This window comes from Microtus oregoni, unplaced genomic scaffold (genome assembly GCF_018167655.1).
Source record: "Microtus oregoni isolate MIOR12 unplaced genomic scaffold, Mior012 000100F_ref0000014, whole genome shotgun sequence".
NCBI lineage: Eukaryota > Metazoa > Chordata > Mammalia > Rodentia > Cricetidae > Microtus > Microtus oregoni.
The window spans coordinates 1349860-1367535 of record NW_024544713.1 but is presented as its reverse complement, the minus strand read 5'-3'; the positions used below and the strand labels follow the sequence as shown (position 1 = coordinate 1367535).

At 40.5% G+C, this 17676-nt stretch overlaps 1 protein-coding gene across 2 annotated transcripts in view; it reads right to left on the bottom strand.

Annotated features, from left to right (window-relative positions):
* The window catches only part of LOC121443138 (tumor necrosis factor receptor superfamily member 27-like), a 46406-nt gene extending 31866 nt beyond the window's left edge, over positions 1–14540 (bottom strand). The window contains exons 1-2 of one of the 2 annotated variants that reach the window (XM_041644818.1): positions 14448–14540; positions 7608–7696 (exon numbers count right to left, since the gene is read on the bottom strand). The gene's annotated coding sequence lies outside the window, so the exon portion shown is untranslated. Of the gene's footprint in view, positions 1–7607; positions 7697–14439 lie in introns of both variants that reach the window. The other variant, XM_041644816.1, reaches the window with a different exon arrangement.
* Between the last annotated feature and the right edge of the window lie 3136 nt (positions 14541–17676).

Below are 17676 nucleotides of genomic sequence, written 5' to 3'. Positions count from 1 at the left end.
AACTTATCTTCTGCCACTCTTCACCTCAGACCCCTTTAATGACCCTTGTTTACTTGGTCCATAAAGTCCAGGATCTCTACCTGGGTCTTCCACAGTCTTCAGCACCAGGTTTATGTTAAAAAAATAAAACTAGTGCTTACTGAAAAATGACCTAGGGAAAGGTCTTTTAACACCATGTTTTATTTCATCATCTTCTAGAAAATAACAATAAGAGTCTTAGGCTACAATGAATATAGTGTAGGCACCACATTAGATTCTCTCTGGCACGGCTATTCACATAGGTAGGGTTTCTGTACCTTCCCACTAGACTCGAATGGAATTCCCTACCGTAGGAGATGGGATCTGAAATTCTTCATAGCCATAGAATCCCAGACTTGTGGGATAGGTAATACTCCGGGATAAAATTTGACTAATAGATAAAGGGAGATAGGAGAGAATCAAGAAGAGAAATTCTGCCTTTTTTTCCCTCTCATGAATTGTTGGGTAGTATTTTTTCTCTCCCACATGATAGCTTTGTGGGGAGATCTCCAAAGCAGCCAATGACAACATCTGGCACTTCAAGGCTGGTCGTGAAGCAGTACCCAGCATGGAAACACACCACCTGGCACCAGCTCACTCTTCTCTGGCCCACTTGTATGTTAACACTCCTACATCTTGGTTTTGAACACGCTCAATAAACGATTAGTTGATATTTGTTATTTTTTTAAGATTAATTTTAAAAGAAACATCAGGAAAGAAGGAGAAGGAAACAAATTAAGGTGATTGGTTTTCATTGGGTGAATATATTAAAATAACACTCTGAACCTCATTAATATGTAAAAATTAATACATGTTAATCAAGATTAAAATGTTTTAAAAATAAAGATGGACAATAATTCACACAAAAGATAAGAAATTAGAAATCATATAACTAATAAGGTATTTTTGCCTAGAGTATAGTGAGAGTTCTTATAACTTAAAAATTTTAAAAACGCAATTTAAAATAAGCTAAGATTATTGGACCCATGTCTGGATTCATGACCCTGATGCAACCAAGGACTGTGTTGATTTCCATGGCTCCTGATACCACTGAAGGCAGAGAGGAAAGGGCTGTACAGAGTTGCCCGAGCACCTCACAGGCTGCAATCCTAGGGAGAACTGGTCTTGCCCCTCACTGGTGGAAGCAGCCAGGAGACAGGGTCCTATACCTCACCTGGGCAGCAAAATAGAGGTGACCTTGTTCTCAGGGGCGTGAGTGAAAATGCTAGAACAGGTTATGCCCCTTTCCTCTGCCATGCGGTGGTGTGGGTGAAGGAAAGATGCCCTCCTCCATTCAGCACCTTCAGCAGGTCAGATATCTGGCCCAATACCTCACCGGTTGCGGCCCCTTGCCTGGGTAGCACAGTAGAGTTGATCCTATAGACCGGAACATGGGAGAGTCAGCCCTGAGGACATGAGAGGGGCATAGTTGATACTGCTTCCCTTGTGTGTTGTGTGGTGGTGGGGGCAAGGGAAAGATGCACTCCCCCTTGCCTGTACATCCTCCAGCAGGCAAGGGAGTTGACCTTCCCCTTTAACAGCAGCAAGATTTGGGAAAGTTGGCCCTGCACTTCATCTGGGGAGCACAGGGGAGTTGACCTGGTGATGGGGACACAGGTGAGCCTGCCCCAAGAATGTGAGCTTGGAAGATCTGGCCCCGCCCCTAGTCTGCCATGTGGCAGTATAGGTGAAGGAGAGGTAGGAGAGCTGCCTCTAAGTCCCATCAACTGCAGCACTCAGGAGAGCAGGTCCTGCATTTCACCTGGGCAGCACAACAGAGCCAACCCTGTTGGTGGAGCTGTGGGTGAGCTCCCTCACCCAAAGTTGTGATCATGGGAGAGCTATCCCCACTACTCTTCTGTCATGAAGCAGTGTGGGTGGCGGAGAGATGCCCACCTTTACCCCTTGCCCCTCACCACCTACGGTAGATGAGGGAGCTATCCCTCCCCATCACCTGCTGCAACACTAAGGAAAGTGGGCCCTGATGCTCGTCTGAGCAGCATAGTAGAGCTGACCCTGTTTGCAGAGACACTGGTGAGCTAGCTCTGAGGGTGGAGGAAAGATGCCCTCCTGCTTGCCCCTGACACCTGTGCTGGGTGAGGGAGATGACACTCCCCCAGTTGCCGGTGGCAACACTCAGGGGAAAATAGACACTGCACCCAACCTGGGCAGCACAGTAGAGCTGACCCTATTGACAGGGAGGTGGGTGAACTGCCCAAGAACATGAGCATGGGGGATCTGGCCCTGCCCACCATCTACCATATTGAGAGACATGCCTCCCCACACCCTGCTGCCTGTAGCAGGTGAGAAATCTGACCCTGAGGGATAAAATTGGTAGAACTCTCCCTGCCCCTCATGAGCTGCAGCACTTGGCAGAGTGCTCTCTACACCTCGTCTGGGCAGCACTAGAGAACTGGTCCTGAAGGTGTAAGTGTGCTAGAGCTGACCCTTATGGCATGGGAGTAGAAGAAATGGCCCTGGCTCTTGCTCATCATTGCAAGGGATGAACTAGCCAGGGAAATGCTAGAGAGCTCACCCTGGTGGTGAAAACAAGGGAGAACTGGAGGGATTGACCAACCATGCCACTACCCAGGCCCAGAATAAGGGTTATGAGTTGGGCCCAGCCCAGCATGCATCCCAGCACATGAAGGGGTTGGTCTGCGGGATTGCCATGACACAGGGCAACCACAGGATATCTAAGAGGAGTGCCAGTGAGAGTCCAGCATCAATCGTGTAGCAGAAACAAGAAGTGTAGAATCAGACCAATGACTCTTTGTGATGAACACTTACAAATAAAGATACATAGATAAAAGGGTTTACTGTGTGACTCACTGTGTCACATTGCAACTTCCATAACAAGATTTTTCCTTTTCTCCTTTTTTCTTCTTTCTCTTAAATTTTATATTTTGAGGCTAAGGTTGCAAAGGCAGAGGCCAGATATGAAGAGATGGGAAACTAAAGGGATTGACATGCATGAATTGAAAGACACAAAGAATAAATAAAAAGAAAGTTTAATAAAATAAAAAAATAAGCTCACAACATTTTTGTTTTGGGGTTTTTGTTTGTTTGTTTGTTTGTTTTTTGAGACATGGTTTCTCTGTGTAGCTATGACTGTCCTGAAACTCACTCTGTAGACCAGGCTGGCCCCCAACTCACAGAGATCCACCTGCCTCTGCCTCCAAAGTACTGGGATTAAAGGCGTGCACCACCACCAACCAACTAAAATTTTCAAATTATATAACTAAAAAATATTTGTACCTAGAATATAATTAGAATTCTTACAACTCAAATCTTAAAAAGTACAACATAAAATAAGCTGAGCCTTTAAGCAGACACTTCTGAAAAAGGACAAGTGACCGACAAGCACGTGAATGTGTGCTCAGTCAGAATCCAAATTCAAATTATAAGAAAACATTTCATTATATGCAGTAGGTGGCTATATGTTTTTCTTAAATATGAATAATCAACTGTCATGGAAGATGTAAACAACTAGGATTCCATACACTGTTGTTGAGAGTCTAAATAGTGCACCATTTATATAAAGTGATTTATTGGTTCTTAAAAATATGAAACATAGTATTGTCCTATAATATAACAATTCTTCCTAAACATAGACCCCTAAATATATATGATAAGAGGTGAAAGCACATGTTCACACACAACCTGGTACATATATGTTCCTGGTGGCATGTTCATAATAACAGACAATAAAAAAATCAAATGTCCATCAACTTATAAACAAAGTTGATATACAGAGCTTGATGTCTGTACAACAAAGCATTATTCATAGGAATAAAATATATAATGTACGCTATAATGTGTAATCAGTCTTTAAAATATTATACTTAAGTGAGATAGCTAGACATGGAAGGACAATAATGTGACTTCATTTATATGATATTCAAAATACACAATCCACAGAGACAAAAAGTAGGTTTAGCATTTGCCATGTGCTAGGAGGAGGAGACAGTGTCTATGTAATGTGTAATGAAAATGACCAGGAATTACATAGTAGAACCTTGTAATATATTATAAAGCAAGAAGTTGTATAATTGAAAATGGTAAATTTTATGTTATATGAATTATGCTTCAGGTTTTTTGGAGAAAGGTGACCTTCATTTTTTTCAAGTTAAATACTCAAATATCCTCTTGGTCCAAATGATTTATTTCATTCAACTTTTCACCCCAATTTTATATTCAATGTGTTTGCACATGTATATGTACTTAATATGATATTATTAAATGAATATCTTATTAAACATGTGCACAGAAATATTTATCCAGTAAGACTGGCATGACTGCAAAGTGAGTAGTGATTCTTTCCTTGTCCTCTCTCTACTATCTGCATAATCTGTGAGCCTTTTTCCATTGTCCTAATTCCTCAGAAAATAACCTAGAAGAGAGTTAGTGCAGGCATACAGGAAAAAGAAAAGCAACGAGCTTGGCATTAATAATAATCTAACATTAGCTCACTGTGCCCTGAATAAATGATGCTGGCTACGTTTCTGTTGAGTGTAAGGTTGTCACACGGCTGGGTGTGCAGCTGCCTCTGGCCACCATTTGTGGCTGTTGGTCTTCTCAACTTGCAGAAATGCCTGTCGCATGAAGCATGGTCTCTATCTAGGATGGCTAGAACTTGGAGGATGACGAGTCTAAATTAAGAACTCAGGACTTTAGGCTATTTGTTTTGCCTGGGCAGTGCAGAAGTCCTGAGATTTAAGAAGGGTGATGAAGATAGCAGCTGCCCCATTCCCTGTCCATTCCTCTCATGTAAGCCCAGTCACCACCCGTGTGCTTGGGGCTGTCAAAAATCAGAGCAGCGGTACAGCTTGGCCTTGAGAATCATTCTTTCCTTGGAAATCAAACTTCTAGTCTGGATAGTGCCCTTATCAATTCCAGATGTTTGGCCTGCAGGACAGATGTTGTTGTAAATGATTAGACAATGCCTCTCATGGTTCTCTTTTCTGATCTGGGCCAGATCCATTTCTAGCTGAGCTTCCTCTTGTCAGATCTCTGTATTATCAAGCATCTTACCTTCTTCCTGCTCACCATTTGTCATTTTCTTTTATTTCTTATTTTATTTAGAGTAAATGGTCCCAGGGACAGCTCTGCCAAAGGTAACAGTGATACTCAGTGCTGAGTCAAGTTGAACAGTCATCATGAGAAGGTTGATTAGTTTTAAATACTTCAGAACAGCGGTCCTCATTCTTAGTTATATTTCTGAGGCTTCAAAGTATATGGATATCTGGGTACTACTCTTGAGGTTCTGATATAATCCGTCCAAGTATGAACTGAGCTTCTGGAACTTACACAGTTTACCCCTTGATTCTCAGATACAGCAATGCTAAAGAATGGGGTAGTTATACGGGTTCCTTTAGCTTTGACTTTCGGTATTGCTTGAACATATAGCACAATCAGTAAAATAGAATTCCCATCCTTCCATAGTCAGAGGTAATGTACCCATTTTTTTCTTTTTTGGGGTGAGACTGAGGGAGAAAGAAGAAGAATATAGAAGAGATCCTTTAAAACGTGTTAGATGACATTATTCTCAACTCTTTCAACGGCTTTTCCTTTTACTTGCAAAAATACTGAAATCCTTTTAATGACCGGTGATATCTTATAGAATCTGGCTACCTAAAACTTCCTCTGCTACCTTTAGCCAAGGGGGCTACAATTCTCCTTACTGTATCCACTTCAGCCCCAGTGATCTCATTGCTATTCGTCAAATTAAGCAGGGATATTTTCAGTGAAAGGCTTTCATACCTTCTCAAACCAAGAATCTTCTCCTAAATATACACATTTTACTGGATCTTTCAAATTTTTAGGTCTTTATTAATATATCATCCCTTAATAGGGTTTCTTTGGCCACTATTTTAAAGTCAGAATTCCCCTAATCCTCCTATTCTCCTCCTGTTTCATTGTTCTCCATTGTATGTATGAATTTCTTAGACATTATGCGTTTCTTCTTAACATGTATACTATTGTTCCTCTAAAGAGAAGTAACTATGATATCATTGTACCCATTATATTTACTACCCCATGCAATATACTTAAAACAGTGCCTGTCACACAGTAGACACTATGTAAGTATTTATTACTTGACCAAATGGTAAAAAGAGATTCTACAGAATAATAGTAACAACCTTATAGTTTGTAGAGTCCCTTACTTCTATTGATCTTCACAATAACCATAGGGGAGAGCTAAGACAGATTTTACCAAAACAGAATAAATGAGTCTCAGAGAGAAATTACCTAAAGTTCATTTACATGGCAAGAAAGAAAGCCAAATTCTGTATATGGGAGCAGGGGCTGCCTCTGACTCTTTTGCTTGCTTTTTGGGACCTTATTCCTCATACTGGGACGCCTTTCCCAGGCGTAATACATGGGGAGGTGCTTAGTCTTACTACAACTTGATATGCCATGTTCTATTGATACTCATGGGAGATCTGCCTTTTTCTGGACTGAGATGAAGCAGGAGAGGTTTGGGGAGTGGAAAAGGAAGTGGGGGAGGGGCTTGGAGGGAAGGGTGTAAGATAAATAGATGAAAAAATTTACTTTAAAAAGTTAAAAAAGGGATGTTCACCTTCCTAGACCTGGATAGAGGGGGGAGGACCTTGGACTTCACACAGGGCAGGGAACCCTGACTGTTCTTTGGACTGGAAGAGGAAGGGAGAGGGGAAGTGGGGGGATGGGCGAGAGAAATGGGAGGTGGGGAAGAGGTGTAAATTTTTAATAATAATAAAATAAAGTAAAAAAAATTAAAAAAGGAAGAAAGCTAAGACTCAAAGGCAGTTTAGAATCCATAAGTGTATCATGCTTCCCAAGCAGGGTTCTACTAAAATAGGAGTGCATAACCTTACTGATCTTTTTCCTTTTTGAGATATTTTCAGTGAAAAGAAAAAAAAACTTTTCTGAACATTAAATTGATTTTTCTTTAAATAATCCTCATAAAAAGGTTACTGGGGAAGTTTTGTGAAATGCCTACACCCATGGCTAAATCAAAACATCTGGTGGTTAAGAATCATTATACTAGGTAAATAGTGGGATAGACTTAGATGGATAAAGAAGGATGCCACAAACAAAATGTTAAGTGACACACATATTTAAAGCTAGAAAGGAAATAGCAGCCACCAGCACACAAAGGAAACCCAGGAGAAAAGTTGATTCTGGGAACACTAATGCATAATAAAACGTTAATAACTAAGGAGTGAGAGTTAGTGCCAGATATGGTACAGGGGTGGACAAAGGGGTTAAGACGTGCAATTTTTATATTGATTTGTGTAAAAGTAAATTGCAAGTTAGCAAAATAGCTTAGTGGGTAGGTAATTGTGCTTGTCACAAAAGCTTGATGAATTGGATTTGAGCCTTAGAAGCCGTATTTTAAAAGTAAATTATCTTTTTATGCTTTAATTTGCTAAATCATATGCCTGGCATAGAAATAATTAAGAGACAAAGGTGTTTATTATAGTTTTTAATTGGCTCCTTTTTCTATTTTCCTAGTGGCTTAAGAATTTCTTCTGTGCATGATAACAGCTTCGGGGAAAATAAAAAGGAGCTGTAAACAATTAAAGAGTGACTCACGTGTTTACCTTGTCCTTTATTCCAGTGCACAAAGCGAGAGGTTATATCTCATCCGAGGTGGGCCCAAGTATAGAGTTTGTTTTCAAGGCAGGTGTCACTGTAGAAGTAGAATTTAGTCAGTAAATGGGGCCACTTCTACTCATCCAATGGCAAACAGTAATCACACGAGTGAAGTTTCAGAATGTGTGCCTGCACACATAGCTACTTCAGAAAAAGATAAACTTCTCAAGAACACAAATACAACTTCGAAGACAATACATTGAGCAGAACAAAAGGTCAACCCCCCAAACTATGCATACATACATATATATGCATATATATGAGAGAGAAATGATTAACAAAAGAATTAATAAAATTAATTAAAGTCAATCAATTCTAGGCTGATTTTAAAGGGAACATACCCTTTTGATTTCTCCTCAAATAGTCATGTCCAGTAGAAGCCAAGTCCAGAAACTGCTCTGGAATATGTTCAAGGGAAAGAATGAGACAATGTATGTGAAAGCACTCTGGAAACTCCAGACTGGGCTTCACATGGGAAGAGCTGCAAGACTATTGTTACTGTCCCACCCAGCACAGAGGAGCAAAGGACATTGGCGACAAGCCACAGGTCATGGCAATGTTGAGTCAATATTTCAGTCTGATTTGCTTCCCTGTCACTCAAGCCTAAGTGAGTCACTGATTCGTGTATCGACCACCATAAGACAGCATGAAATTTCGCTATGAACAATAAATAATTAATTACCTACCAGAGAGTGCTTGAAGTGGAGATTCATTAGCTTCCCAAGGAAATTTGGCAGAGTATCGCAGAAAGAAATCAAGATCATGATATGATTTCTTTATGTACATGGCTGGAAACTGTGTGACTCGGAAAGTCTGTTCTAATTTCTGGTTTCCCTTACTACTTTTGGCTTTGTTCAGATTACTAAGCAATCTAGACCAATTGTACCACCCTGAATCCCTCAGTCCTTTTTACCCAAAAGTAATCAAATATGACATTTCTTCCTCAGAAGGCCAGGGAATGAAATATCCTACAGAAACTGTGGGATAAAGCCGGAGGCACATGTAATAAAACCCAAGGCAAAACCTCCACAATGAGACTTGGAAAATCAGCCCAGAGGTTGAGGCTCATTCAGAGAGAAGGAGATACTGTTGCCAAAGGTGTTCCACCCTCCATTTAAAAGCCATGCCCATGAAATGGGAAGGGTAATTGAAGGCAAAGATAAATAAGAAAGACTGATCTACATTTACAAAAATGTCACAATGAAACTTAATGTATTGGATGCTAACTAAAAAAAATTTAAAAAGAAATTTATGTGAAAAAATGCTCAAAAAGAGGAAAAGAGCATAGGCCTTGAAAGGGTTAGAATTATAAAAAATATGTGGTAAAATAAACCTATTACCTCACATATAATTATGCTTTTGTGAAATAATTTACAGAAATCATTTTAGATTTTGAAAATCTCACACAAAAGGTCATGTTATCTTCCTGTTTTTATTGATCAGAGAAAACTGTCATCCATCTTTCTTTGAACTCCTTTAGTAACAGGCAGCTCAGTACTCACAAGACAATATGTTTTCATTATGGTTTATTTTTTTTTCTTCATTTTGACAACTGATTAAAATTTAAGATACAACTAATTGGGACTATGTAGGCATGAAATGCCACAGGAATCTATCAAGATAACCTCAACCTTTATGATCCCAGTCAGAAAACTTGAGCTACAAGGGAAAAATACAATTTTCCTCAAATTTACATAGTTTGTTCAGACTATAATGTAAGTCTCTACCCAGGGCTCACTGCCTTGTCTATTTCCCATAACAAAGAGGCAGGCCACCTTCAGGACTGACTGCCGACTAACCATGTTACCAAGGATCCAGCTTCTCTTTTCTTCAAAACATAATATTGGCTTTGTAATCTCTCAACAAGAAAAATACCAAAGGGTATACTGGGTCAGGGAAAGGCGGCTCATGGAAGGGAAAGAGTACTGCCCACTCTTTTTGGCTTAATCACAATGGTGACTAACAACCTCCTGGAAATAATGACACCTTATTGTTTGATTCCATCATAATATCACATGGAAATTACTTTACTTTTTAGATGGGTTGCTATTTCTTTATATTTTATTCATTTTTACATACCAAGCACAGTTTCCCCTCCCTCCTTTACTCTCCCCTTCCTCCCCCAACCCACTCTCACCCACTCCTCAGAAAGGATAAGATGCGGAGTCAACAAAGCCTGGCCCATTCAGTAGAGGCAGGACGAAGCCCCTGCCTCCTGTATCAAGGCTGATCAAGGTATTCCACTTTAGGGAATGGGCTCCAAAAAGGCAGCTCATGCACCAGGGATAGAACTTGGCCCCGCTGCCGGGGGTACCATGAACAGACCAGGTTACACAGCTGTCGCCCATATGCAGTGACCCTGGTTAAGTCCCATGTGGAATCTCCAGCTGTAGGTCTAGAGTCCTTGAGCTCCAGTTCAGATTAACTGTCTCTGTGGGATTCCCTGTCATGATCTTGACCCTCTCCATTTCATCATATAATCCCTCCTCCCTCTCTTCAACTGGACTCCCGTTGCTTGGTCTGGTGCTTACATATGGATCTCTACATCTGCTTCCATCAGTATCTGGATGAAGTTTCTATGATGGCAGGTAAGGTAGTCACCAATCTGATGACAAGGGAAGGCCAGTTTAGGCATCTTCTCCACTATTGCTAGGGGTCTTGCTTGTGGTTTCCTGGGAATTTTCCTAGCATCAGGTTTCTCTGCAGCCCCATAATGGCTCCCTCTATGAAGATATCTTTCCTTGAACTTCCACCCCATACCTCCCCCAACTGGACCATCCTGTTCCCTCATGTTCTCATCCCTATTACCTCCCACTTACCACCTCTCACCCCCCCCCCCCCCGTTTACTCAGGAGATCTCATCTATTTCCCCTTCCCAGGGTGATTCATATGTCCCTCTTAGGATCCTGCTTGTAACCTAGCTTCTCTGGAGCTGTGGATTGTGGTCTAGTTATCCTTTTTATCCTTTGTTTTATATCTAATATCCACTTATGAGTGAGTACATACTGTGTTTCTCTTTCTTGATCTAGGTTAGCTCACTCAGAATGATTTTTTTTCTTAGTTCCATCCATTTGCCTGAAAATTTCATGACGGCACTGTTTTTACAGCTGAGTAATACTGCATTTTGTGTATGTACCACACTTTCTTTATCCATTCTTCAGTTGAGGGCATCTAGGTTGTTCTTAGGGATACATATAGAATAACTGTAAATCTTTCAAAATGGATAATCGGTCACTAAAATCTCAGCTGGTAATTGTTTTACACACTAGAAATTCTGATAGGCTTTGTCACAAAAGAGAAAACCACCAAACCAGAATGAAGAGGCCAATCATTTGCAAGAAAGCATGTCTAGAGAAACACTGAAAAATATATAGTTAATGCTAATCTAAGACAGACTACAGCCATCCTAACATCTCTCATACGTCTCTAATAATGGTCCATCTCATATATAAACTGATGATAAAAACTGACCAGTACTCTTCCCATTAAGCACCTTAGGGGAGAATATATGGGTGGAGCCAATCCTCTAAAGGAAACAGAGAAAAAATAGCTGCTGCTTCAAAAGCTTCATCTCTCAATAATGACGTGTGCCTTACTCCCGTCATAAGGCATTCAAGCGGAACAGATCAAGAAGACATCTAACGAAAGGAAGGCTATGTGGCCTGTCTTAGGTTTCTATGCCCCTGGTTCCTCTTCCTGAAAAATTTCAAAGACAATGTAGCTGACACAAGGCAGTTGAATAGCTATTTTCCTCTCTTCCTCTCTAGTGCCAGAATTAATCTATCTAGCCAACATCTTATATGCAAGCAGCTGTAAAAAAAAAAAAGAAGAAAAACAGGTGAATTAGAAGAAAACTGGCTGGCAGTTATGGCTCAGACACAAAGACCAGATGATCCCCAGCAAGTCTCAGTTCTTTCTAAGCATATTATAGTGAAGAAAAGATGCAATGAAAGAACTGAAAGGAATAATTTGTCACATTCTTCCATTATGTTTCTCTTGCAGTTCTTGACATCTCTCTTAAGGTGCTGCCCCTCCATTTTGTATAATTCAAAACCGCAGACAAATATTTTAATTAATACTATCACACGAGAAATGAAAGAAACCAAGCTGATTTCCCAGGGGATAGAAGATGGAGGGAAATTTGGTCTTTGGTCTTCAGAGCTCCTACCTTTCAGAAGAGAAAAAAAAGGGTGTGGTAAGTAGCCCCAGAAAGCACCACTTGAACAACTGAATACACAACAGAGGCATAAGAAAATGTGGCTGAAACCAGAGGGAAAAACTTTCAGCTGTCAAGGATTTCCCCACAGCCAGATAATGGCTTCTTTTAGAGAACAGCGAAGACTTTTCCTCTGGAAGTGCTGTCAGAGATGAGATGGCTGTTTAAAGGTGAAGTCAAATGTTAGAAAAGAAACATATGACTCACAAAAGCCTACTATTCTTCAAGCATTGGGATAGATCCTTTAGAAGATTATCATTTTTAATCCTTCCAACCAGTGGGACCTATTTCTCATTTTTCAGGAAAACAGAAACACAGGGAAGTTTGGATTTTCTCACTGGGTTTCCTCATGATTCTATCGTGGATGGAAGAAACATCTCTTTACTGCATGAAACCAGTTAATACTGACGCATCATGGAAATATTGAATATACAATGAACACATTTAGGATTCCAAACAACAGGTTCTAAATTGTACTCTCTAGAAAGGTAGGAGGAAAATGTGTACTGGTTCAAAGTGTAAGTTAACCGCAAAAGATAAACTCCATCCTTCCCTTTTCAAATCTCATGTAATTCATGATTTCAAATCTCTGAAGGGATTTCCAAGTTTGTGTTACTTGATACATACATTGCCTTCCTTCTGTTCACTCAGCCACCACCTCAGTTTCCGTTTGTTCACTTTTCTGTGTGCTCTTTTTCGTGCCCAGCTGATTCACATTTACCTAACTATTCTTCCTAAAGTGTACATCTGATCTTTCTTCAGTTCAGAAACTCACGGTGGCGGTACCATGCTCTGCCAAATAAACAGAAACTCAGGTATCCAAAGTCTCGGGTAGTTTCCCACCAATCTGACTGGTACTCTCTCCCAATTGTACTAAAGCATCCAACTTGACTATTGTTCCTTTCACATGTTCTGAGTTCTTTGCCATCAAGCAGTTGTTCATGTTTTCTCTGCTTCAAATGCCTCCTCTCCTTTTTCCACCTGTTGAAACCTTATCTGTGGTACATACTCTACCTTCAATAATAAGGGTTAACATTTATTGAGTGCTTATTTTGAACCATGCTAAGCATGTACAAGCATTTTACATGGATTAAATCAGTTCATCACAATAACTCAATGATGTTGGTGCTGTTAATTCAACCTTTACCTGGAGCAAAATGAATCTCAGGATCCTTGTATGCCTTTCGATCAAAGGCACACAGTTGCTATTTGGTGGAATGAGATTTGAATACAAATAGTTTTATTCTCTAGCATCAAAGGTGTTAAGACTGAAAATCAATCAGCTGGGCCTAATGAACACATACCTGTGCTTATAGCATTTAGGAGTTGGCAGCAGGAGGATCAGGAACTAAAGAGCCACCTTGCTACATAGAGTTTCATTTAGTCCAGCCTTATCTACCTGGGACACTATCCGGTCCTAAAGATACCCAGAACAAGTCCCAAAACACTAAAAAAAAGAAGAAGAAGTTAGAGAGAGAGAGAGAGAGAGAGAGAGAGAACAGCTTTTCTGCTTTTCTCTGGCTTTAGTTGATGTGGTCCTTACTTGACTACTTGAGAGAATTTTCACTGAACTTTTAAAATTCGCCTTGTACAGTATTATTTGTGTTCCTCCACTCAGGATGAGTCTGTTAAGTCCTAAGGGATGCAGCCTCTCTATCGTAGACAGCTTAGTGCTTCAAACTTGGTGATAGAGGGATATTATTCACTATGCATTTTATGTTTATTAAATGTGAAGGGGACAGGAGAGGTACCTAAATAGTTCCGCAATTTACTACCTCCCATTGCCCTACATGATATTGGCCATTGCCGCCAAAACCTGTCAAAATGAGATCCTCCAGCCTGTTTTCCCAGCCTAGTCTCTGGCAGGTCTCTTCTCCTCCCTGCACCCCGCCAGTTCTTGCAGCTGTCTGGGTCTTGGTCAGTGTTTGGGGTGAGGCCGGATCAAAATATCACTGTCCTGGGCTCGGCTTCCAGCAGCAAGTGATCAAATGAAACTCAGTCACTGGTGACAAGGCTGGATTTGAAAGCCCCCACACACATTGCCAAATTGCTCTTTACACAGGCCCGGACTTGCCCAAGCACCACGTGGGTGGGCTAAGTAGTTCAGTTTTCTGCAGGATGCTCTGAATATCCAATCCATTCCCTCCTCCTCTCTCTTCCTCATCTCTGGATCCCAGATGCACAAGGTTGTTGGACAAGTCCGGGCATATTCCCAGCGGCCATCTGGCTTCAGTTCGAACCTGCACAGGCAGGAACTGACTAGTCAAGGCTGTAGGAATAACAGTCTAAGTTTCTGACATCTCAAAGAGTGCTGTCGGGGCTCAAACGATGAAATGACTGATTAGAGAATACTTTTCCCCGAGTCAGGCTGACTTTGTAGCACCCTTACAGGGACATCTGATTTGGTCCTCTATTTCCGTCCCTAGTTAGCTACCAAATGAAAGAGTGTTTCCACACTTAACCTGTAAAGATCAAAGGATGGATCATACATAGAGACTCCCTGAGCAAACACATTAGAGTACAGAACAGACACCCTGCCCAATAGCCTCCCCTCAGCCACCAACCTGCATACCGCTCTCACAATAGGCGAAATCCGTTGCAACCAGTGTTCTGCTGGATTCATTTCACTTTCACGTGTGGCAACAACAGATCAAATCCATCCTCTCTTTCATATTATGCCTATACCCCCTCCTCTCCTCTGTGAGGCCTGCGGGACAACTATTGGACTATTTGATGTGTCTGGGAGTGGTTATGCAAATAAACCCCGCCCCTGAAAGGCCGCTGCAAGTCTGGCTGGTAAACAATGGCCAAGCCACAAGTATGGCAAGAGTTTTTAAAGCTCCAGGAACTGAAGCTGGGGCATGAGGGGGGAAGGGCCTAGAGTTGGATCTAACTGAATCTGTGGGCAGGAAGGGAGGAGGCAGCTAAATGCAGCTCAGTTTTTCAAAGTTCTGTGCATGGCTTAGCAGGCTTGGAGTTCCAGAGAAAACCAAATGTTGGGACAGTTAGGATTCTCAGACACAAGGAAAAGGCACTTCCCAGCTCTGGCTTTGCAGTTTTATATTAGTACTCTCAAAAGATTAAGATTTTTACCAGGAAACCTGAAGCTGGTGAAAGACCACAAAAAAGGAGAAGGAGAAGGAGAAGGAGAAGGAGAAGGAGAAGGAGAAGAAGAAGAAGAAGAAGAAGAAGAAGAAGAAGAAGAAGAAGAAGAAGAAGAAGAACTGGATACTAACATGTCACTCTGATTTTAAGACATCCTGTTACTTCTGATGGGTCTCTGGGTCTCACTACACATACATATACGGTACACACACATGTACACACACACACACTCATATCATATACATAGTATCTCTCAGGATTTCGCCTATTGTGAGAGCGGTATGCAGGTTGGGGGCTGAGGGGCGGCTATTGGGCAGGGTGTCTGTTCTTTACTCTAATGTGTTTGCTCAGGGAGTCTCTATGCATGATCCATCCATTGATACGGTACAGCCATAAACAGGAATTCATAATCAAGTATCAGAAGCTGAAAATCATTTGGAGGAAATAATCAGAATTGGATTAGAATAATGACTAGAACATAGTTGCATACAAGTGTATACTGGACATAAAAAATAAATACATACACTTTTGGGGCAATCTGACATCATCTCTGAAATTAAAGTGAATATTATTACCCTACATAGCTAATTTTGTCTCTAATAAAGAGGAGGGACCAATAGAGGAATAATCTGCCTTTTCTTCCAAAAAGGGCGATATTTTCTAAAAGAGGGGCCCTCTGATTTTCTCCATCTTCTTCAAATGATAGTGCCTGAACTAGTTGAGTTTTGAAACCTTATTTTAATAAAAGGAATGTTGATCTTGGCATTAGTACCCTTGCCCAAGCCAACTTCATCTGTAAAATCATATTATCTTTCTCAGTCTTGCTTTTGGCATTTAAAACTTGAACAGATTCTTGTTCCTGAAGGCCTTGAAATTCTACGATGAGTCTTCCCACATGCTTGTGTGCACATGCAGTTACATATGCTTTCTGACAACACATAGATTCTGCCTTAGAAGCACTGCAATGAGGCCGAGACTGGTTTTCTATCGACATTCCCATTTGATGCAGTTGCTTCTGAGTTATAGACAATACATTAAATAGCAAAGGTCTAGACAGTGGACAGAAGCAACATTAACAACTCATGTTTGCATTAGCCAGCACTCCATAACAATAACAATTAGTTTTTGAAGAAAACAAGCTTGTTTGGGCTCATAGTTTTGGAGATTTAAGCACATGGTTGGCTGTCCTTGTTATTTTTTGCTCTGTGACAACCTAGCTTATCCAAGTGGCACAAAACTGTTTACATGATGGCCAAAATTCACAAGAGAGACTTATCAAATAATCTGGGTCTCACTTTCTTCTTCAAAGACATACCCCTATTTACCAAAATATCTCCCACTAGCCCTCACTTCTTAAAAGCTTTAGCATTTTCTACAAGTACAATGGGACATTGTCCAAGCCATAGACAAATAGATACTTGCTAGACATTTCAGATGGAAACTACAGCAATCTGTAATCTTGTAAATTGTGTTGTTTTGCCTTTAACAATTACATTTTGCAGTCAAGAATACCCTAATATAAAGAATTGCCCCTGCATTTTAGATTCCAACAGATAAATGAGCTTTTCCCCAGCACTAGCTCCAAGTATGTGAGATACAGTGTGGCACTAGGCTAGAGTAAGGCTCTCAACTCTTTCCTCTATATAGCATCTATTCCGTTCTAATGGCAGTGAAAACTGAGTTGGGTCACTTTACTTCTTGGGGCTCCCCCAAATCCTCCTTTTATCTTGGGCAGAAGTTACTTCATGATACCAAAGAGTATAATCCTGGTTGAAATGTTGCTAGAGCATGCATGACGTACCTAACTGGAGGACAGACAAACCTAGCCTCCTTTAAGCAGATCTTTGGTTGCAGAAGGGTTCCTTTTGGATCACAGAGAGAGATATGGGGCTCTCTACTGCCAGGCTTCAGATATTTTACAGAGCACTTAGGAATACTGGCCTTAGTGAGTTCTCAAAGAAGCCAGGATAGCATAGAATTCAAGGATAAGTGATTTATTATAATAGAAAATGCTGTCTACTCAGTTAGACTAAGGCTTTTCCAATCTGTAGAAACTGATAAGTGAAAATGAAAGCAAAAGTTCATGAATCAGAGTATGATTTGGATTCTAGTATGACTAGCATCACCCTTAATTGCACAATCAGTTTCTTAGGTCTGTTAATCACTATGTGCAATATTCAGAAATAACTTAGGCCATAGCTGTCTCATGTAATGACGAGGGTCTTCTTGGTGATTTTTCAAACTTCAACTGAGTCTGAGGTTTGTTAATTAGTGTTCTTTCTCATCCTGAATCATGTTTCTTTTCATTTGCCAAAATGACTATTTCAAGTTCATTCATATTAGTCAAAACTCTAAAATGCCTAACTAACTACTTCATTTTTTATAAAGAATATAAAAAACAGTGACCTGTACTTCCTTAGTTTATCCTTCTATCTTATTTAAGAACTAGCTTCTTTCTGTCTCAGAAGAATCTATCAGCATTCATTCCTATTGTCTGATGCTTATTACTTTTCATGGGTCTTTGTAGCCATTTCCCTTCAACACTTCTGCTTCTTTTCTTCTTTCTAGTTGAAGCCAATTAGACAAAGGATTTACCATGCTAATTGGTTTTATATGATCATTTTTTGTTTCTTTATTTCTTTTTGTTTGTAGTTTTGGTTTTTTAAAAGTAGTCTCTGCTTATATAGCCTGAGCAG